Source organism: Notamacropus eugenii, chromosome 1, assembly GCF_028372415.1.
Source record: "Notamacropus eugenii isolate mMacEug1 chromosome 1, mMacEug1.pri_v2, whole genome shotgun sequence".
Taxonomy (NCBI): Eukaryota; Metazoa; Chordata; class Mammalia; order Diprotodontia; family Macropodidae; genus Notamacropus; species Notamacropus eugenii.
In genome coordinates, this window is record NC_092872.1 from 227,419,792 (window position 1) to 227,442,750 (window position 22,959).

Consider the following 22,959-nt stretch of genomic DNA (forward strand, 5'->3'; position numbering starts at 1 on the left):
TTGAGCTGCTAATTCTTCCTTACTTTATTTTTAACCTTAATGTCAAAATATAAAAAATACAAGTAAATATGAATGACTTCTTATAAGTTTTCTAGTATGAACAAGTATGCCAGTACACCTTTGTATACCTTCCCCCAAAAGATACTTTGTATATTTGTGTATAATATATATGCTATTTCCTATTTCCTCTGTTTCCTTTTCTTCTTCTTTCCTCTCCTTTCTTCTCATCCTTTTACTTCTTCTCTCCTCTTACTTTCCTCTCCTGTCCTCTTGTGTCCTCCTTTCTTGCCCTTCTTATTTTCCTCTGTTTTCTCCTTCCTTGTCTTCCCTCCTCCTCCTTCAGTTCTAAGAATCTACCATTTGGTGGTTCCCATTTACCAATGTAGGCTGCAATCCCACTTTGCTGTAATAGATGCTCTTTGTGAATTACTGCAGCTGAAAATCCTCATCACTTTGTGGCCAACCTTGTGTTGAACTGAGCCTCTGCACTTAGCTTGACTGCTGCTTAGAAGATAGATAGTTATTTGGCAGGCCTGAACTTGAAGTTCTTTGAATTTGGAAGGATGCACCAAACCAGGTGCTTGCATAGCCATCAAGAACCCAGGGCCACCTCCAGAACATGAGGAGGCATTAGAGAACTCTGGTGTGAACACAGAGACCTATGCATCCTGCTCCTCAAGAAGGTCTAGATTCACTTCCTTTCCTGCGAGGATGGAGATCCCTTAATGAGGAAATTCCTAAATCTTTCAGATCCCTCAGATTCTATTTCAGCATTTTTTGGGGCTGAGATCAGTATATCACGTGGTAAGGTTTGAAGAAATTATTTTAGAGATATTTTTCAGGTTTGGGGGCTTTGTTTTTTTTTTCAGAAAGGGAGATGGCAACTTTGAATACCATCTTGAAATTTGTGATTCTGTCTTAGGTAATATATGGCTTGTTCTAGGAGTGATACAGGTTGGGGACTGGTCCTTTTATTCTTGCCTGTAGATGTATCCCCCAAAAACAAAACCTACCTTCTCTCAATTTTGCCATATACTTGAGTTGCTCTCTCTTTTCTTCCCTTGTTTATGAAGCCACTCCTTAAAAAGAATAATTTACATTTCCTGTCTCTATTGCTTCAACACCCTCCCCATTATATAAAGGATGCTTTCTCTTTAATGTCATCAGTGGCCTCATTAGCTGCCAGATGCAATGGCAATCCTTACTCATTCTCATTCAACAAGTGTTTATTAAGCAAGAGAGGAAATGTAGTACACAGAGGAAGGATGGTGCATGCCTCAGAGAAAGGAAGATTCAGGTCTTACCTCTGACATTCACTCTCTAAGAAGCAAAGATTCTAAGGCACAGTGAAAGTGCCAACTTGCACTGGTAGGAATTTCCTTATCTAATATCCCTCTGATCATGAAATCGTTTGTCCAGGTCCTGTCTTTATCTCTGTCCTCTTCAGTTGCTCTGATCTATATTTCACCAGATGGCTCCAGAGGAGAAAGTGAGGCTGGTGGCTTTTCATAGCCCTCCCTCACTTAAATACAATTCACTTGCAAGTCATGGCATCATCTTCTTGATGTCACGGTCCTCTTTGAGAAGGGAGGACAAACAACAACTATTTTATAGGAGCTGGGGTTACAAAGAACAGGAGCAACTGATGGGAAGGGACGCATGTAAATAGATAAGAAAATTCAAAGTATATACAAAGAGGTTTTGAGGGTAGAGATCACTAACAACTAAGGAGAATGAGGGAAGATCTTGTGTATGAGGAGGCATGTGAGCTAGAGCCAGAAATTTCAAGAGGCCTGAGATGAGGAGAGAGAGAGCATTCCAGGCACAGGGGATAATAGAGGCTGAGTAAGGAAATGGAACGTTGTGTAAAGGCAATACAAAGCAGGACAATCTGGCTAGAATACATGGTACATAAGGACAAATAAGGAGGATGAAGTCTGGAAAGAGAAACTGGATGCAGACGAGGGCTTTACATAACAAACAGTGGCGTTGGTATTTTATCCTACAGGGAATAAGAAGGTAATGAAATTTCTTGAGCAAGGGAATGACATGGTCAGACCCATGCTTTAGGAATAATAATTTGGCAATTGTGTGGAGCAGCCATGTCAAGCTCCTAGTGTGAGAACGATTAGAATGTAACTGGGTAATGTTTAACAGAATGAACTGAAATATATTTGTGGTTTTCTAAGTCAATATGGTCTGGAGGATGAATTTGAGAGGAATCAGAATAAAAGTTTTTTGTTGTAGTTCAATCATTTCAATCGTGTCCAACTCTTTATGACCCCATTTGAGATTTTCTTGGCAGAGATACTAGAGTGATTTGTCTTTTCCTTCTCCAGCTCCTTTTATAGATGAGGAAACAGAGACAAACTGGGTTAAATGACTTGCCCAGGATCATGTACTTAGTAAGTGTCTGAGGCCAGATTTGAGTTAAGGGAGATGATTCCAAACCCAGTGCTCTATCCACTGCTCCACCTTGCTGCCCCAGATTTGAGGTAGGGAGACCAGTTCAAAGGCTTTTGTAATCATCTGGGCAAGAGATTATGAAGAACTAAAGTAGAGTGGTGGGCAGAGGAGCAGAGAGAGAGAACCCAAGTTCAACCTCCACACCTTCAGCTTACTAGCTGAATGAAACTTCAGCTTCCTCATCTGTAAAATGAGAATAAGAAAAACAGCTCTGTCAGATAGGGTTGTTGGGAGGATCTAGTTTATAAACCTCTAAGTACGGTGTGAGTGGCAGCTCTCATGGCCAATGTGTTCTAGTTTGTACATCCCTGAGAGTTTTGTATATTGTGGTCATTTTATGTTGAATTAAGATGTTTGGTTGCTTTGGTGAATTAACCCAATGGAAATGATTCAACTGGATGGAATGAAGCATTCGGCTGTGCCATTCTATGGATGGGTAAGTAGGTGGCGCAAATAAGAAGGAACAACAGGGAAGAATTGTTTCTGAGAAGTTTCTTTAAAGGCCTGTAGGGGGGCATTCTGGGAAGATGGGAGAGTACGTCAAAAGTTTTTAGGCTCTCCAGATTTTCTCTACAAACATTTTCTCCACAGAAAATTGTCATCATATGAGTAGGATAAGAGAAGAGGAGTGAGAAACATGGCCCTCTGGTTAGTAGATTGTTTTAGTGTTTGTATGGCTCAGGGCCCCTGGAAATATGGCTGACATCTTATAGATGTTTTAGTGTTGCCCCTACCCCACTCAAATTCTTTGCGTATGGGAAGGACAAGGTCAAATCCTGCCTTAGTCACTTGCTAGCTGAGTGACTCTGGGCAAGTCTCTTACATTTCCTCATTTGTAAAAATGGTGACTCTGCTCTCCAGGGTTTTTGTGTGGACCAAATGAGATAGCTTATGTAAAGCACTTAGCAAACCTTAAAGTACTATATTTTAATCTTTGTATCCTCAGCTCTATTGCAATGCCTTGCACAGAGTAAGCACTTGTATTTTAGATCATTCTCTCTCTGAGGGTGCCCCGACGAACATAGTCTTAGATGTCCCCGAAAGAAAACTAGAAAAAAAGAAGGTAAAGTTATAATAAGAATAACAGCAGAATATTTATAAAGTACCTACTATGTGAAGAACACTTTTCGCAGTGCTGGGCACACAAAGACAAAAAACAGAATAGCTCTTGACTCCAAGGAGTTTAAATTCTAGTATGATGGAGCAGGGAACATAAGGAAATACCAGGTAAGTAGGGGGAGGGGGAAGAGAAAAAAAAGCATTAATACTTGAGATGATTAGAGAGAAAGTGGTGCCTGAGTTCAGGATGGAAGAAAGAGAAGGATTTAGAGAATGGAAATGAAGAAGGAATACATTTTGGGCACGTGGGACATTGGTAACAGTCACTGCCTTTGTTGGCTAATTGAAAAGAGTGAGTGTAGTAAGTGGGTATTTGGTGGCAGAGTAGGCCAGTGGATAAAATAGTCTGGAATAGGCAGAGCTTCGTGATCACTCTCAAATCACATGATAGAGGTGACCATGTAATTTACCTCTGCATAGGGTCCCACTATGACCGAGGGTCATGGTGTTAAGAACTATTGGACCACATAAAGAAGACAACAAGGGAAAAACTATCTGTGTCTTTGTTCAATTCTTAGTTAATTTTCATCATGATCTGTAATTCCTGTTTTGTTTAGGTCTTATTGATGCCAGCAATGTTGCTTCCAAGGAAGGGTTTATTTGATTTTGATCTGGTTTTTGAAGAATTGCACCTCTGTCCCATAAATTTGTAGTCAACATGGCATCTATGACATATTTGAGTACCTGCAAAGTAAAGTTATTTTGATGTTTTCTAATCTTTTCACATAAAAAGGGGTCCTGGGTGCTTGAGTTATCTGATAGATGCATCCATGTACAGATTTAGATGACAAGTTGATCAGATTCCTCTGCTGAATTGCTTCATGAAGTTAGGGTAGTCATCTATCTCCCAGATATCATTTCTTTGGACTTTTCAACATAGATTTTCTCTTCATTCCCCCCTCTTCTCTTATAGTTCTTTCTGCCTTCTCTTCTTTTCTCTAGCACGTATCTATCCTTCTCTTGACATGATTTACTCACAAACCTAAGAACATATTGATGTCCATGGTTGACTTTTTCTGTCTACTTGTTCCTTCTGGGAATCAACATGGCCAGGCTTCCTGGAACCAATGGGAATTAATATGTAATTGCTGAGTTTCTAACTTGACCTACTCATTCTCTTTCCCTATGATCTTCAGGATCCAGGATAGGTGAAATGGCAAATCTTCCTGTAGATTTCAGAACATGGAGAAGTGATCAATAAAAAAAATAAACAAGATGGCAAGGTACCAAGATGGTAACTATTGGCAATAGTCCTAACATGGGCAGAGGTTTCTTTTCCCCCTATCTATACTGAGAATGCCTTTAGGCAGTATATGAAAGCTAGGAGAGCTGGAATTTCTGTCTTATGTTGAGGCTAGGTCCCTATTCAGAATGGTATTGTGATGGATCAAAGTAGAAAAAGAAAACCAAAAACCTTTTCGTGGAAGAGCATTGTGGGTCTTATTGGTGTACAAAACAAGACCCTATTTGTCTATTTTAGCCATTTTGGTGTTACTAATGTTATTGTGATTCTCTCTCTCTCTCTCTCTCTCTCTCTCTCTCTCTCTCTCTCTCTCTCTCTCTCTCTCTCTCTTTCTCTCTGTATTTCTGAAGAAGATTTGCATGCCAGACTTTGCTGTAAACTGCTTGAGGTTTAAGACCCAGAAGGCATTGAAAGGCTACATGATGATGTTGTATACAAGCTTTATACCTTTGATTTCTTTGAGGCATACCCGGGTCAGAGACTGCAAGTCCTCAGTTACTGGGATAATTTTGCAAAGCTAAGTATCTGTAAGTACCCTCAAGACACTGTTGACTTTACTGGAAAGTAAAGAGGTCAGTGCTAGACCTGTGGTCAGCCAGAAAATGGGAACTCTCATTCCCCATGAACTCTGTGTAGAGACCTTGAATTTAATCTCAGGCCCTTTCCCCTCAACTAATATTTGCCTCTACCTAGCCAACTTTGAGTAGGAAGGTCATGTTTACAGAGTGCAACTCTTTTGGAAGAGGTGCTATTGAGATAAAGAGAGAGCAATTCTTTTTTAATTCTTTCTGTAGGTTTGAGTTAGCCCTCCTTGCTCATCTTCCATGAGAGGGCTCTTATATGCTGTGCCCTAGAAGTGATACCTTTCCCCAGATAGAGACTCTTCTATTTTAGTATCAGAGAAAGATGCCTCTTCACAGGATTTTCACAACTTAAAGAGGAAAGCTATTAAAGCTTAATCTTTGTGAACCCTGGAGATTTTAGGATGCATAGTAAAGCCACATTTCTTGGGGATAGGTCACATGAAACATCTAGATTCTGACATTGACAGGTAAGGGCAGAGTGGGTGCTTGTCATCCTGGCATGCTTCTCTCTCCAAGCTCAGATGCTTACTTGCTACAGCTTCTCAGAGTCACAGGTGAGAGTTGAGTGCCAGGTGGACATCAAAGGTAGATTGGCAGCCTTGAAAAGGGCTTGGCAAGGCCTCATACCTGAGGGACTGGTCCTTCTTGAATATCCATACACCCATTACTTACTACCAGAGCAGGCTCTAAAAAAGCTTTTATTCTCTATGCCTTTTCCAGCAAAATGGCTTGGGGGATGTGAAGACACTAATTTATAGCTGTCGAGTCTAACCTACAGTGACATTTGAAACTTCATTTGTGATTCCACCGATCTGGGAAAAAATAAAATATTCTATCCTATTGAGGGGCCAATGAGGAGCTTTTAACTAGAGTAGGCTTTTAGTCATAAGTTATTTTGACCACTAGAGGGTAGAAGAGACCGAATTTTCGTAGTAGTACATAGTATTGGCTTAGGAGTTCTTCCAGGGCTAAAAAGGACTTTTTTTTTTAGTAGGTTTGTTTTCTTGCTTTTTGTTTTTTCATCAACCTCTGGCCTCTAGGCAGAAGTATTATGGAGGCACTAAAGTGTAGCAGATAGACAACTGGACTTGGGGTCGGTCAAGAAGACTTCAGTAAAACATGGGTTCAAATTGCACTTCTGATACTGTATGACCCTGGAGAAAAGGTGTCTCTGATACTCACTTTTCCCATTTGAAAAATGGGGATAATAATGCTTGTAGCACATACCTCATAGGATAATATGACGTGTATATTACTATGTACAATATTTTGGAAACTTTAAAGCATATATAACTCATATTTTTGATTTCCTCAATTAGCTAGCCAACCAACATTCCCAATGAAAGAAGAAGCAAGATGTACCTAAATTACAAGGATGTCTTCCACAAACATTTCTCAATTACTTTCAAATCTCATGACTCATCTCTCATGAGCCAGGAACATTCCAGAGCTCAAGATGGAAAAAACCAAACAAAACCAAAACAAATCAAAACCCTAAACAAATAACACCTTCCCTGTCATAGTTTTTCAATTAGAAAAAATATTTCTATAAATTCTTCTCACTTAATAATTCATATATTTCTTGTAAATTTGTTCATATGTGTTTGTACTGCTCTTTCATGAATGGAGGATACAAACATGCTCATACCCTGAATGTCATGGCAGAGTGACCCTAGGTATTCTGAACCATCTAATGCTTCAATAAGTTGTCTTAGAATAGAAGCATCTCCAACGATGAGTTGTTTTTTTTGATTGCCTTGGCAGAGGGCTCAGAGAAATGTTCTGCTGAATAAGCCATTTCTCCTCTCTATTTGAGCAAGATTTGATTGTATCAGGCATACAAAACAAAGTGGTAACATTTTAATGGACTTGAAAGTAGTAAAGGCAGTTCACAGCATCATAAAATCTCAGTATGACCCAAGAAGTGATCTAGTTCAATTCTTAGCCCAATGAGTGAGTATCTTTTACATCTCATGAAATAAATGACTGTGCCATAAAGGGGCCTTATAAATGTCAGCTCTGAGTTTTAGGACTATGGCAACTCATGAAATCTATTCAGTTTCAGAGGAATTACAGTCTGCATGTTTGTGAGGAAGTGTAGAAGACCTGATGGACCCTCCCTATATGATGGTTGGACATGTCTCTTAACTTCTGTGGACCTCAGCTGTCCTTACCTCCAAAATGGGGAGGCTAGACAAAATGGTCCTTCCAATTCTAAATCTTATGTTCCTATTATTATACACCTCCAGCAAGGTGTCCTCCAATTTTTGCTTGATAGGTAACTCACTCCTTACAAAGGCTCTAATTAGTAGATGTTTCCTTTTATTGAGCCAAAAATTTGTCTTGCCTGTAATTTAGTATCTTAGAATGTTGCAAGTGTCCTCAGAAGTCATCCAATTCTACTTCATATCTAATGTAGAGATCCATTCTGTAGAATATCTATATTCAATATCTATATTCAGGTGGTCATCCAACAAGTTTAGAACATTTCCATTGATATATGTTCCCTCTAATTTCTAACTCATTCTTTACTTACTGGTTCTAATTCTTTCCTATTGAATTACAAAAAAATATACTGCAATTCCTCTTCCATGTCATAGTCTTTCAGCAAAGCATTTGGCAGAATTTCTCCTTCAGTGACTCTGGAGTCACAGAAATTGGGACCAATCCCACTTCTATTACTCACTACCTGTGTGACCTTCCATGGGTCAGTCACTTTGCCTCGCTGGGCCTCTGTTTTCTTATCTGTCAAGAGAGGAGGTTAGGTTAACCATTCGATAGTTTATGAAATCCCCCTGGCTCTAGGTCCATGATCTTACCAGATTAGAAGGTAGTACAGAGTAATGTTAATGAGAGTTGCTTGATTAGGGGAGGCTTCTTATATAAAAATTAAAGATCTTTTCCTCATTGATTGGCTTCCTCTGGAGCCCATTAAAGGAAGCTTTTGTCAATTGCTAATGAGGATAGTGTTGCCCTCTGGCTCTGAAAAGTGTATATATACTCTTAGGTGAGGTTTGCTTTGGAGGCTTGCCAGATGAAACTCTGGGTAGCCATTAAAGAGCTCCCCACCCTTTGAAAACCTGATGGTGGTGTTTCTCTCTTTGGTAACTATGTATGTATGTAATAGTCAGACAATTGGATCTGTCTATTGATCTGTGATGTACTTATTGCTTATGATCAGACAGAAGCCCTGTCTATTGGTTTTCTGCTTGTATTTTCTCTGCTGGTATACATAATTAAAGAAGATTGCTGACCCCTCAAAAGTTGCTTTCCTTTTAGAAAAGCAGATCTAAGAACCTGTGCTAGTAGGCCATCCTGGATGCATCAGAGTGCTCTCTGCTACATGCAGTCAAGTGAATCGGAATTGGTTGGATGGTCAGACTTAAGAATTGGGTCAACCTATTAATGGGTCTATGTCAACTTGGGGGAGCAAAGAGATCACTGGAGAAGTGTCCCAGGAATCTTTTCTTTGCCTTGTGCTCTCTAAGATTTCCATCAATGATCTGAATAAAGTCACAGAAGGCATTCTTGACAAATTTGCTGATAATAGAAAGTTGGAATTGATTGTTAATATATTTGGGTCAGATTCCTAAAAGATAGCAACAGGGCACAACAATGGAATAAAATGAATTGGAATAAATAGTAAATTCTATATTGAGCCAAGAAAAAACCCCCTAACTATTGAATGGTGGAACCGTGGCTAAATAACAGTTCTAAAAACAAAAGGGGTCTTGGCATTTTAATGAGTCAGTGGTATGACATAATAGCTAAGACACTTGTATGCAGTCTTTGGGTTTACTCTGATAGGCATAATGTCAAGAATGAAGGAGGTGAGCATCTCTGATTCAATCAGATTACTTCTGAATAATTGAATCCAGTTCTACTCACATTAATTTAAGACGGGCAACGATGAGTTTGAGCATGTGTAGAGGAGTATGAACAAGATGGTCAAGGTACTGAAGACTCACAGATTGATAAAAGAAATAGGAATATGTAGGTCAGATGAAAGAACATTTAGAGGGAACTATAGTAGTTCTCAAGTGTATTTGACACTCTCATATAATTCCCTCTTTCTTCCAACTACTGGGCACCCACTCCTATCGGCATTTCCTACAAATGTTGACACTTAATAAAATATGCCTTAACTGTCCCTCAGGCACCAGGAGTCACTTTGGAAGTAAAGAAATAGAGACAAACATGCCACAAATATAGAAAGATACAGAAAGATAGCCACCAGAAGAGGAAGCACCTTCAAGGAACATGACCCCTTAGACCAGAGGGGAATGTCAGCTATACACTTGAAAAGGACTTCCAGTAATCAGGAGTTGGGAGGTTTTCCTTGATGTATACATATTCTTTACAGTGGGAGACTACACTCCCAGGGACGTCTGTGAACTCATGGAAGAGTATGGACCATTTATGGGGTTGGGAGTGTTTTGTCCCAACTGTTATATATTTACTGCCTTATATTATATCTCTTTCCAAAAGTGAATTGAAGTCTGACTAAACGATGTTAATGGAAAGTACACTAACATCATGAATGACAATTCTAGAAAACTTCAATCTCTCCAAGTTCCCCCTTGAACCCTGAGAATACTGCCACCTGCACTGTAACCCAATCTGTAAATGCACATTCCAAGTGGAGGGAGTGATATATTGACATTACTAAGGTAGGGAGGAACATTTCCCTTTCCCCTCCCTAATATGAATATTATGGGAAGCAACTTGGATTTTAAAAAATATTGCTACTTTTTATTTTTATGTCATCTATTGTCTTCACTGTGTTTCTCTACCCTCTCAGACAACTGTCATTTATGATAAAGAAGAAGAAAAAAAATAGTCCAACAAAACTAATCAACATGTTGAAAAATTCTGATAGTTCCCCAGCTTAGCAAAGGTATGTGTGTGTGTGTGTGTGTGTGTGTGTGTGTGTGTGTGTGTTTCATATTTCTTCTTTGGGTACAAGCTTGGATATTCACATTTGACAGTAGCCAGTTACAATTTTTTTTTTTCAGGGGAGTGCTATTTGAATAACCTTTTCCTTTGGTTCTGAAGTGACTTTTGGGGCTTGAGGGACACTAGAGGCATTTTTTTCTCAAGTGTCAGAAACTGTAGGAAATACTGATTTGGGTGGGAAACACACTGCCTAAGATTATCTTGTCCCAACCTGGTGTCAGTGATAGAGAATTGTTTAAAGATAAGAAAAGTAGCCTTGTGTGCCTGACTACCGAGTAAAAGTATGAAACAGAGCTTTGTGGGAACCAACTGTCAATAGTTCAAGAGAGAGGCTTCAGAATGGAGTCTCCCAGGTAGGTCCTGATGTTTAGGCTATAAAACCACCATGACAAAGATACTCTGAAATAGCCAACTTTGTCAGACTGAGATAAACCTGGGACAGAAGATAGGCTTTCCTTTGAAGAGGAGCTACCCCTGCCACTTTGGGGGAGCTTTACAGAAGTACAGGCAAAGTCCTGCAGAAAAGTTACACTGCAGGAAAACAGTAGGAAGAAGATGATGTATGATTCTATGATGTACTGAAGAACCATAAGAGATAACACTTCCTGGGAGTTCTCTATCTGTATGCTTCCAAAGACAAGGGGTGACAACATATTAGATTTGTGTCGTATAGCAAAGTTCTCATTTTGGGGAGGGTCAAGAAGAACAATAAGCCAATGATATGAGAAATCCTTTAAAGTATACATGGGAAACTGAGCCAAAATGGCAGAACAGCAGGAAGTGGTTCCTCCCAGGTCCCCTCACAACTATTCTAACAGCAGTATAAGAAAGTCACCAGATAAGTCATGACTTGGAAATCAAAGGCAAAATTGCAATGTGTCATCTTTCTAGCCAGAGATCAAAAATTCATCCTATAGGTAAGTGATCAGGGCAAGAACTATGGACCTGGAGAACTATGGTCTGACATCACAGATTCAGCTCCCAGAAATCTGAGCCTGGCCAGAAATTCAAGAACACTCAAAGTCAATTGTGGACTCAGTCCTGAGCCCAGGCCTTTAGTATATGGTAACCAAGATGGGCTAGCATGATAGACTTAGTGCCCAGAGCCTTGAGCTGGCATCACTCAGAAAAAAATTATGAAACCACTTCTACCTTCTAGGATAGCAGCCTAGGGGGTAAGCGGTATCCCAGAGGAATCTGAATTACAGATCCAAGCTCCAAAATGCCTACCTAGGCCAGCAATGCAGAATTTCCCAGAGAAGATTGCTGGAAGAATAAATAAACAAAAAAGATAAAAACTTATTATGATGTCAGCGATACTTAATGACACAAACTCAGAAAAGAACAATAACTCTAAAATTCCTACAAATTAAACCTCAAAAAAAAAGATTACCTACAAAATCGATTAGAATTTGTAGGAGATAAAATGAAAGTGTTTTTAAAAAGAATTAAGATGATTCATCAAAATAAAACAAAAGGTCTAGATGAAAAAAATTGGAAATGAGACTCTGGATAGAGATAGATAGAAAGATAATTAGTAGCTTAGCAACTTCATGGCATAAAACCTTATCCAAGTAGCAGACTCTTTGAGAATTAGAATACACCAAGCAGAAGTTAATGACACCATAAAATAACAAATATTAAAAACAAGTCAAAAAATAGAAACTCACCAGTCAATAAAATGTGAGATATATTATATAAATATCTACTGACCTGAAAAACAGATCCAAGAGAGATAATTTAAGAATCATTATATTACTTGAAACCTGTGGTCAGAAAAAGAGCCTAGGTACTATATTACAAAAAAAATTGTGGGCTCAGATTCAGTCCAGCTCAGACTAGGTCTTCTTGGGATTCTTTCTGGCTGTCTTGTGAGTACAAGCATTACAAATGCTTAGGCTCATTAAGAGCCAACCCAAGGTGGCGAATCTTTAATAAACTTTGTTTTCTTTGGCGTTAAGAAGGTTTAAATCGAATTCATTCAAGCAGAACCTGGTGTGTTGGTATTTTGGGGTTTCCAGCACCCCTACACCTCATCATTTATGGTTCTCTGACCAGGAAAAGCTGCTAATCTCAAGTTCTTCTGCTAAGACTGGAAGGAACGTAAGCCTCCCCCTCTCCCTATCCCTTTCTGGCTCTCCAAGCACCTTGGAAGCAGATTTTCAGACCTGGCTTCAGGTCTCAGTATTGGGCAAAATGTCTGAATTTCTTGGGCACGAGGGAATTAGAAACTCAGGATGTTGGTCTAGTGGCTGTGTTTGAGGCAGTGGGCCTGGGCATACCCTCCAAAGCAAATGTGCACAATTCTCTGAATTTCCTGGGCACTAGGGAATCAGGGAAAATTCAGTTACTTTTTTGTCCTCTTTTTTTTTTTCTCAAGGCTTATTTCCATGTCCTCCTTTACCGAGAGAGGGACTTCCAGCCCTGTGCAAGGAATGGGTCAATCCTCTTCAATTCCAAAAAATTCGCCTTTGGGATCTCTTACAAAATTTGAAAATATTTAGCTTCTCTAAAGAACTTAAAAAAGAAAAAGTTAGTGTTCTTTTGCAACACAGTTTGGCCTCAGTATCACCTGAAGGACAACGAAGTGTGGCCCACGTTTGGGACCTTACAATGTAATACTCTTTTACAGTTAGAATTATATTGTCTCCAAAAGGAAAAATGGATAGATATACCTTACATAAGTGCCTTCGTCAAACTCTCTCAGGACCCCATTCTCAGAAAAGATTGCAAGATGCTTGTAGCCAGAGCTGCCCCACAAAAAGGAAATGGGGGTGAATTGGACCTCCTCCCCATCTCTGTTCCGAAACCCCACTCAGTTCCTAGCCACACATCTTGCTGAGGTGCCTCCCTCTGCAGCCCCTCTCGCTGGGGCAACATTCACTCAGGCCTCAGGCCCCATCCCCACAGCAGTCTCTGGGGTATCTCCCCCTCTAACCCCTTCGTCTCCTCAGGGGCCAGCTGATCTTTCTCCTTGCCAGCCAGATGCCCTGGCCTTGCAGCCCAAACCAGTTGAGTCAGCATTCCCCAGTCCCTCCCTCAAGAAAACTGGGACTTCTTATCTCTCTAACCAAGCTCCTGCCCCCACAGCGCCTTTAAGATTTTTTCCCTTGAAGGAAGTGCATGCTCTGTATCTCATTCAGATTAAAGAGAAACTGAGGAGATACTCAGAAGACCCCACTAGGTTTACTGAAGGTTTTAGGGATATATCCCTACAATTTGAACTTTCTTGCAAGGATCTGTATATTCTTTTCTCTGCCTGTTGTACCATTGAGGAGAAGGGGAGAATTTGGGAACATGCCCAAAAGTTTGGGGATTGTATGGCTAGCAATGATCCCATAAAATAACCCCCAGGAGCAGCTGCTGTTCCCACTAGTGACCCAGGATGGGATTATCAAAAGAGTGAAGACAGGGGAAAGAGAGACCTTATGGTAATTTGCCTGTTAGAAGGCCTAAAAACTGCATTTCAAAAGCAAGTAAATTTTCAAAAAGTTAGGGAAATTAGGGAGAAAAGGAAAACTCTGCCCTTTTTCAAGACTGGCTAGTAGAAGTTATTAAAAAGCATACAAATTTGGTTCCTGACTCCATAGAAGGGGCAGAAATCCTTAGCATGTATTTTATTAATCAGTCTGACCCAGATATTAGAAGGAAACTACAGAAATTGGCAATGGGACCCCAAACAACTCAGGCCCAATTACTGGAGATGGCCTTTGAAGTCTAACAATAGAGGCCTCGTTGCAGCAGAAGAAAGAGAATGAAGAAGAAGGGCCAGGGCCAGGGAACATGCTCAATTCTTGACTGTTTCCATGGCCAGGAAAAGACCCAGGGAGCACCCCTCCAGGGTGCCCCCTTGGAGGAAGGCTGGCTACTTGGGCAGTGGGAAAATCTGCCACAAGGAGGGTCACTGGTCCGAGGAGTGCCCCTCCAGGGCGCCCTCCCAGAAGGAGCCCCAGGAACCAATGCCTGTGGAACCATGCCCATGTGACCAGGAGGGACATTGGAGAAAAGATTGTCCCTCAGCTTGGAAAAGTGGTGGAGCTACCCCCCAGTACCCTGTCCTCCAGTCTTCTCAAAACTTGGAACGACAGGAAAGCCTAGGTGCTGACAGTGCTCCAACTTTCTCCACCTTTCTCACCAAGTCCTGAGCAAAAATGTAGGCTGAAGGTAAGGTTACCTACTTTAACATGGCTAAGTTCTTTGCTTTAACCAGTTACTCCGGCCCTACCCTACTCTTGACCCCTTGGATCATAGGCATTGAAGGGGAAACTAAGGAATGTCTCCAGACATACCCCCTCCCCAGCCTGCTTGAGGATCTGTTGTTTAAAAACTCCATCCTTATGCTTTCCTGTAGCTCTGCCCCCTTGCTGGAAAGGGACTTGATGCTGAAATTGGGGAGCCAATTTTCTCTAGTTAAACCTCCCATCTCCCTTTTGCCTCTGTTCACTAGATCTCCCCACGTGTGCTTGAAAGTGTGGGAGACAATCGAGCCAATTGTTTGGGATCCAGGAATTCCAAGGTGAGCTACTTTTGCCACTCCAGCCATTGTTAGCCTCCCAGATCCTAAAGTGTTCCCTCTTTATGGTCAGTATCTGATTAAGCCTGAGGCCTGGGAAGGACTACAACCTTTAACTGAAAAATTCCTTAAGTATAGAATCCCTGTCCCTTGTTCATCTCCATGCAGTCCTTCCTACAAAAAAAGCCTAATGGAGAATACTCATAATTTATTTTTTCCTTTGAATGGACTCTTCCTGGGGAATCAAATCCATATCAGCTAACATGGACAGAGTTGCCCCAAAGGTTTCAAGATAACCCTCATTTATTTGGCCAGACTTTGGGAAGGGATTTAAAGGACCTGAAACTACCAGGTAGTAGCTTAATTCAGTATATGGATGATATTTTTATTTGTAGCCCCACCTAGATGGGTTCTTTGGCTGCTGCCACAGAAGCCCTTAATTTCTTGGGCATTCGAGGCTATAGGGTCTCTTTGGACAAAGTCCAGGTAGCATGCCAGTCCATAAAGTATCTGAACTCACAGCTATCTTTCTCTCCTTCACCTCTGTGAGAAAAAGGACAGTCCTGTCTGTCCCTGTTCCAGCCACTAAGAAACAAGTTCGAGTGTTTTTAGGCATGACTGGATTTTGTAGACTCTGGATTCCTAATTTTGGTTTTATCGCTTACCCCCTTTATGATCCTACTCAGGGCACTGACTCAGACCAGGCTGAAGCTTTTGAGATTCTGAAAACTAATTTGATCACCACCCCATCACTAGACGTACCCAATCTGGGAAAACCTTTCCCTCTGTATGTTGATGAAAGGAGAGGACAGGCTTTGGGATCAACCCATTCCTTAGAACCTAGGCCAGTTCGTGTTTTTATTTACTCAAAATATGCTTTCCTTGTTCTACATGCCCATGGAGCAATCTGGAAAGAAAGAGGATATCTAACAGCAAAAAACTCCCCTATCAAACATGCGCTTCTATGTTTTGGCCTTGCCATAGTAGTCTTTAATTTTCTCCAGAGAAATTATCTTTTATGCCAGGGAAATTTTTTTTCTTTATACTTCTTTTGTGCCTTTTTGGTGTGTGTGTTTGCCTAACCTCCTTGCCAGGTTTGTCTTTTCCAAAGTGCAAGCCATCAGCTTCCAGATGATAGCTCAGGCTATATACCAACCTCTGACTGAATCCAAGGTCTCCAGCCCAGTGGATCTGGCACCGCCCAGGTTCTGAAGTCTGACCCCTTGGACAGGACCCATCAAGACAGGAACAGTTCTATATCCCTTGCCATCAGGAAGCAGTTTCAGAAGCTGAGACCTTCGCCCTTTACCCCAAAAGAATTTGGGTCCAATCTGTTTGAGGGGGGAATGATAGGTTTCAGACTCTGGGAACTTCCTTAAGCTCACCTTGAATCTTCCCACTTAATCTGGCCTTCCTTACTCAAATCTAATCTTCCCATTTGTTCCAGCGGTCTCAAGAAGCCCAATTATCATTGTGCTCAGGTCTCTGTTGCACCCCCAACCCTTGATCCCATCAAAATCCCATTCCCCAGGCTGCTGACCACTCCCATCACGATCTGTATTCATTCCCATACCGCTTCTATCAAGATCTCTGAATTGCCCCATCTGCTTCCCACCCAGGACCTCCATTGTCTGATATCTCCTGCTTGCCTCCAGCTATTTCCAACCCTTGACCAGTCGTTCTTTCCTTGGACTTCTCCTCAAGACCCTCCCTAAACCCCTCCTCCCATCACCCTAGAGTACCAGACCCCCAGATCCCTCCTATAGTCTTTTCTGTATTTAAGTTCAATCTTACCTCTATGAAGGTGCTCAGATTCAATCCAGTTCAGATTCTCTCTAGCTGGGATTCTATCTGGCCTGCTTTTAAATACAAATGTTAGAAATGCTTAGGCTCCTTAAGGGCCAATCCAAGGTGGTGAATCTTTAATAAACTTGGTTATCTTTGGCTTAAAAAAAAATCATGAAAAAAATTTCCATATCTCTTAGAATCAGAGGGCAAAGTGAAAATAGAAAAAATTCACTGGTCACCCAGTGAAGAAGTCCCAGAATGAAAATTCCAAGAAATGTCAGATCCAGAACTTCCAGTCAAAGAAACAAATGCCAGAAGCAGCCAAAAAGAAAGAGCTCAAATACCAAGGACCATCACATAAAATTGTGTAGCTACCACTTTAAAAGAACAGAAAGAATATGATATTCTAAAAGGCAAAAGATCTAGGTTTACAAACAAAGAATAGCTTACCCCAAAACACTGAATATAGTTTAGTAGAGAAAAACAGGAACCTTTCAAGAAATAGAGAACTTCCAATGATTCCCAATGAAGACAACAGAGCTGGGTAGAAAATTTGAAAAACAAATGTGAGAGTACAGAGACAGGTAAAAAGTTAAATGCAAGCAAGCAATTGGAGAAAGACTTTATAAGGGTAGAGTGTATTCTAATGGAAAGGGGGAATGATAGAAGCATTCCCTAAAACCTATTATGTTATCAGGGGTCATAAAAGGAGTAAAAAAGTTGGAGGCTCTGGGAGTGATTTTTGTTATGTTTTATGATCTTAAAAGAAGAAAGGAAAGAAATGAGGGAAAAGGATATATTAGGAGAGGAAAGAGGAGGAATTAGATGGAACTTATCTCACAAAAAGAGAGGATACAAACAGAAGTTCCAAACAAGGAAGGGTTGGAGAGTGGCTGTCACTTTCATCCTAACTGGATAACATAAGACAGTTATCCTTATGTTGTTTAACATAGGATGTAAGGGTAGAACACATATATACAAAAAGTGTTTGGTGTAGAAATACCCAATCAGGGAATTAAACCTAACAGTGAAACAGATGGAAAAAGGGAGAGGGAAAAAATTAGGAAAAGGGAGGAACATGAAGGATACTAGATCTAAAGGGGATTAGTCATGAAGAAAATAAGTTTAGGAAATAATTCATTTTTTATGAAAGGGGGTTTGTTTTATTTGGGGGGAAAATTATAGTTTTGTTTAGTTTCATAGGAGACAGAAAGTGATGAGCACATGACATAGTAGCTCAAAAAAGCATCATCATCAAGCTATGCTAAGGATATTGCAAGAAATTACTTCAGGGAAAAATCTTTGCGAACTTTGTTTTCCTAAATTCAAAATTAGTTCTTTAAATAGTAAAGTTTATGTTAGGCCAAAATATCTTTGAGGAACAAGAGTGTCAATGCCTGTCCTCCCTTAGGATCAATTACCAAGATTTACAAAGGGAAATCAAAACGGTAAAACAAAACAAAAGAAAGCCCATGCAGCTATTAAGATTTCCCTTTTAATATGTCATGCATTACCTTGATTTTTTTGTCTGTTTTTCAAAGTTTTATATCTTAACCAGTTTCCATTTTCCAACCCTCCCAATAGGTTTTGCCCTTTTTATTCTAATGGAAGAAAAGTTACATCAAGGAAAATTGCCCTGATATCCTAGAACCAGAGGGAAAATAAATATTGAAAGAATCCACCAATCACCTCCTGAAAGAGATCCAGAAAGAGAAACTCCTAGGAATATTATAGCCAAATTCCAGAGTTCCTAGGTCAAGAAGTTGAACTATTTACATTCCTATATGGAAAGATAATATTTGTAACTCTTGAGACTTTTCTCAATATTTGGGTGGTTGGAGGGATTACACATGTACACACACACACACACACACATACACACATACACACATACATATATATATGTATGTATGGATATATATATATATAGACAGAGAGCAGAGGGTGAACTGAATAAGAAGGGATGATATCTAAAAAAATAAATAAATAAAATTAAGGGGTGAGAGAGGATGTAGTGGGAGGAGAAAGGCAGAAATGGAATGGGGCAAATTATCTCTCAAAAAAAAGGCAAGAAAAAGCTTTTTTAATGGAGAAAAGGAATGAAGTGAGAGGGAAAGAGTGAAGCTTACTCTCTTCACATTTGGCTTAAGGAAGGAATAACATCCTCACTCAATTTGGTATGAAAATCTATCTTACACTACGGGAAAGTAGGGGAGAAGGGGAGAAGTCGGGTGGGGGGATGATAGAAGGGAGGACAAATGGGAGAAGGGAGTAATCAGAAGTAAACACTTTTGGGGAGGAACAAAGTCAAAAGAGAATAGAATAAATGGGAGGCAGGATAAGATGGAAGGAAATATAGTTAACCTTACACAACATGACTATTATGGAAGTCTTTTGCAAAACTACACATATATAGCTTATATTGAGTTGCTCAGTGGGGATGGGTGGGGAGGGAGGAAGGGAGAGAAGTTGGAACTCAAAGTTTTAGGAACAAATGTTGATAATTGTTTTTGCATACAACTGGGAAATAAGAAATACAGGTAATGGGGTATAGAAATCAATCTTGCCCTACAAGAAAAGAAAGAAGATGAGGATAAGGGAAGGGAGGGGTATGATAGAAGGGAGGGCATATAGAGGGAAGGAGTAATCAGAATGCAAGGCATTATGGGGGAGGGGGAGGGGAGAGATGGGAGAAAATTTGGAACTCAAAATTTTGTGAAAATGAACGTTAAAAACTAAAAACAAATAAATAAACAGTAAAAATAAAAAAGAAAAGTTGCTGGAGACAGTCATACACACACACACACACACACACACACACACACACACACACACATATATATATGTGTATATATATATATATATATATATATATATATATATACTTATAGAAAACAATACAATGCCAGTGGCTTGGGTTGGCCATATACTCCCTTATGCAAAAGGCGGAAAAGTGTCCAAGCATCAGAAAACTAGTTTTGAAATATTTCCTTCAATTTTATATTGGATCAGCTTTTTAAATCACTAAAAAATGGTAGCAGCTGGAACTCCAAACATTTCTGTGGAAGGGAAGAGTAGAGAGAAGGGAGAATGAATGCTACATTTCTCCATTGGCCTCCAAAGTACTTAGTTCACAATAGGATACATCAGAAGCAAATATACAATGGTTATTTTAAAATTTTTACTGCAACATAGCATTGAAGTAAAAAGTAATTTGGTTTCTACTATTTTTTTTCATCAAAAGGAAAAAATCAACAGGAAAATAACTTTGCCTGTATGTGTATAGCTTCTTAAATCATGTTAGAAGGGCTGTCACAGTCAATGATCAAGAAATTTTAAAACGGCAATAATAATTTTCATCAGAAAGGATTTCTACCTGCCTCCCAGCAATTAACATGAAAGAAAGGCCTTTCTCACAGTAATTTCATACATATTTGAAGCAGCAAAAATAACCACTTGTAATTTGGTAGTTATGTTCACAGTTGCTCAAAAAAATCTTTTGAATTTCACAAAACCATTACTACTGTTGCCATGAAAAAGGGTTGGCACATCCTAGGCAGCAAAAGCCCTCTCCAAAACCAATACTAAGTAAAAAAAAAAAAAAAAGAAGAAGAAGCAGGACATTACATTAAATTTCTGTATCTAATACACTAAAAAGAGTGAAAGCCTGGGAAAAGTTACCTACAGTTTTATCATTGGAACTAAATACGTGCAAAAACTGATTTTTGGTTGTGTAGTATTTTACGCTGTGTGGATTTTCTGCACCTGCTAATTAGACAGACATACACTGTATTTTATTCTTACCCTATTTCCTACATCTCCTCTCACCCGATCCCCAATCACGTACTACCTCATACCAAGCATTATGGATATGAACCCAAATTATTGCAGACAATCCAGTGAACAAAGTTAGTGTAATATACTGGTGTGATGTATTAGTTTAAAAAAAAGTCCCTTTTAATTTTCATCAAGTTCTGTTGTAGAAGAAAATCAGCAAGCAAATTTTCATTCTTCTCATGAGCAAAATAGTCTGTATCACAAGTCCTTCAGGGAATCCTAAAGCCTTTAACATGTCTATAACTTCTTTTCCCTGAGGTATTACTTGAATGTAATCCATATGACCACTTCCAGGTTCAGCTTTTCCTCCACTGTCACCCCCAATTCCTTCTTGACCACCAGATTCTTGAACTGGTTCATTAAACATTTGAAGAAAATGCTCTTGATGGTGGCTGATTACTGTGGTAACTAGAGACTTTCTTTTCCTATTTGCTGTAACAAGGCTGGCAGAAGGGAAGGATTCTGTTGAGTAATTTATTTCATCTGCTGGAACTGAGGTTGATTCTGAAAAATCAAGTGGATATCCTCCAGAAGTCGTGGTAGTAGTTGTTGGTTCTGCTGTTGCGGCTGTAGCTGCTGCCACTGCTGAAGACTGAGCAGCAGCCTGGAGTGGGGTGGAGGGATCTACGGCAGCCTGACTCTGTCTCAATTAAAAGATATTGGGATGCTCTAGCGAACTTCTTGAAACTGGCCCTCAGTGCTGCAATTACTTGCTGTTGCTCATAGCCTGTTGACATGACCTCAACTACCATACTTCGATAGGACTGGCCCCTCACAAGAGCCCTTGTAGCATCTTCAGAAAGGTTTGACTCAGAAGAGTCACTCAGGATACTGTCAAATGATGGTAGATTAATACTAGTAGGCCTTCTACTGACTTCCCCGCTGTTTCTCTTCCTTTGGAGCCCTAGTTGGTATAGGTTCACAAGCTGCTGCAGCTGGTGTGGGAGTGACAGATGTAGGTGTGGGAGTGGGAGCCAAGCCAGGGAAAGGGATAGGGGCTTGAGCCACAGGTGCTGCTGTAGATGAACTAAAACTATAGTAGTGGTAGCAGGATTTGATCATGGACTTGTAGCCCGTGATGGGGTTGAAGTAGCTGCTGCTTTGGGTTTTGTCACCACAACCACCACAAAGTTCTTCTCATCAATTTTGTATTCTTTGAGACATTGAAGATTTTGCCTACATAAAGTAATTTTCAGTCTGCTACTGGAAAGGCATCTTTTTCCTTTTCAGATTCAGTTTTCTCTGTCAGTGCCTTAACTCTCTTGTCAGGGTGAACATCAATCTTGAAGGTCTGTTGCTGCTGCATGGCGTCGCCACCAGCCGGGGACACCGTGGTTGCTGTGGGCTAGGTTGGCCTCTTGGGCCTGTTGGGAGGTAGGTTGAGGTGGCTGCTGGGGTTGGTCACATTCACCCCACAAGACAGCCTTTCCCTGTCGTGGTTCTCCGCCACTCCTGCTGTCACTCTGGTCCCTCACCTCGTGATGCGCTATGTTTGCCTTCTCCCCAAGGCACCCAGTCAGTGAGGGGTCAGTCCTCAGGAGCTGCAGCAGGTCTGGAAGGCAGTGAGTAAATCCACTAGTTCATCAGGGCTTGGGTGCCACCATCACAAGTGGCTTCAACATCCGAAAAGGGGTTTAAAAGAAAAAAAATTGTGAAAAAGAATTTAAAAGCAAAAGAGGGTAAGAACCTGTGACTGAGGCCTTGGGTGAGGGGCAGAGAAAAGGGACAGGGACTTATACTCGATTTACATAAAGCCTAGAGTATTAGTGCGGAACATATTCTTATTCCATAACTGTCTTCTATGTAAAGAGGGGTTGGGGAACAAACAGCAGAAAAAGTGTAAGGAAATTCACAAAATGCAACTTATTTTTTATTTTATTTTTGCACTGCAACAAATGGAGTTGAGTTAAGGTCAGAAGCGAAAATAATTGAGGAGGGAAATTTTTGTATCAGGCTTCTCTGATAAGGTTTGATATCCAAGATACACAAGAAACCAATTCAAGTTTATAAGAAGAGCTATTTCCCAGTTGATAAATGACCAAAGGCTATGAAGAGACATTTCTAAAAAGAAGAAACCTAAAGCAAGTGTAGCCATATAAAAATGCTGAAAATCACTAGTAATTAAAGAAATTCAAATTAAATCATCTCTGAAGTTCTAAATCAAACCCCAAAGACTGGTAAAATTGATAAAAAGGTAAAATTGCAATTATTGAATTAGGCTCTGGATAGGCACACATTAGGGGAGCTGTGAACTGATCTAGCCCATTCTAGAAAACAACTTGTAACTACATGCAAAAAATGGCTCAAGTGTTCATACCCTTTGAACCATTGATACCACTGCTAGGTCTATATCCTCAAGTAATAAAAGAAACAAAAACACTCACACACTAAAACACCCACACCCACCCACACCCATACCTACAACAACAACAACAACAACAACACACACACAC

The 22,959-nt window shown here is 40.2% G+C and overlaps 1 pseudogene; it reads right to left on the reverse strand.

The window, feature by feature from the left end:
- Window positions 1-20,604: 20,604 nt before the first annotated feature.
- On the reverse strand, window positions 20,605-21,812 carry LOC140513304 (UV excision repair protein RAD23 homolog B pseudogene; annotated as a pseudogene).
- Window positions 21,813-22,959: the final 1,147 nt, after the last annotated feature.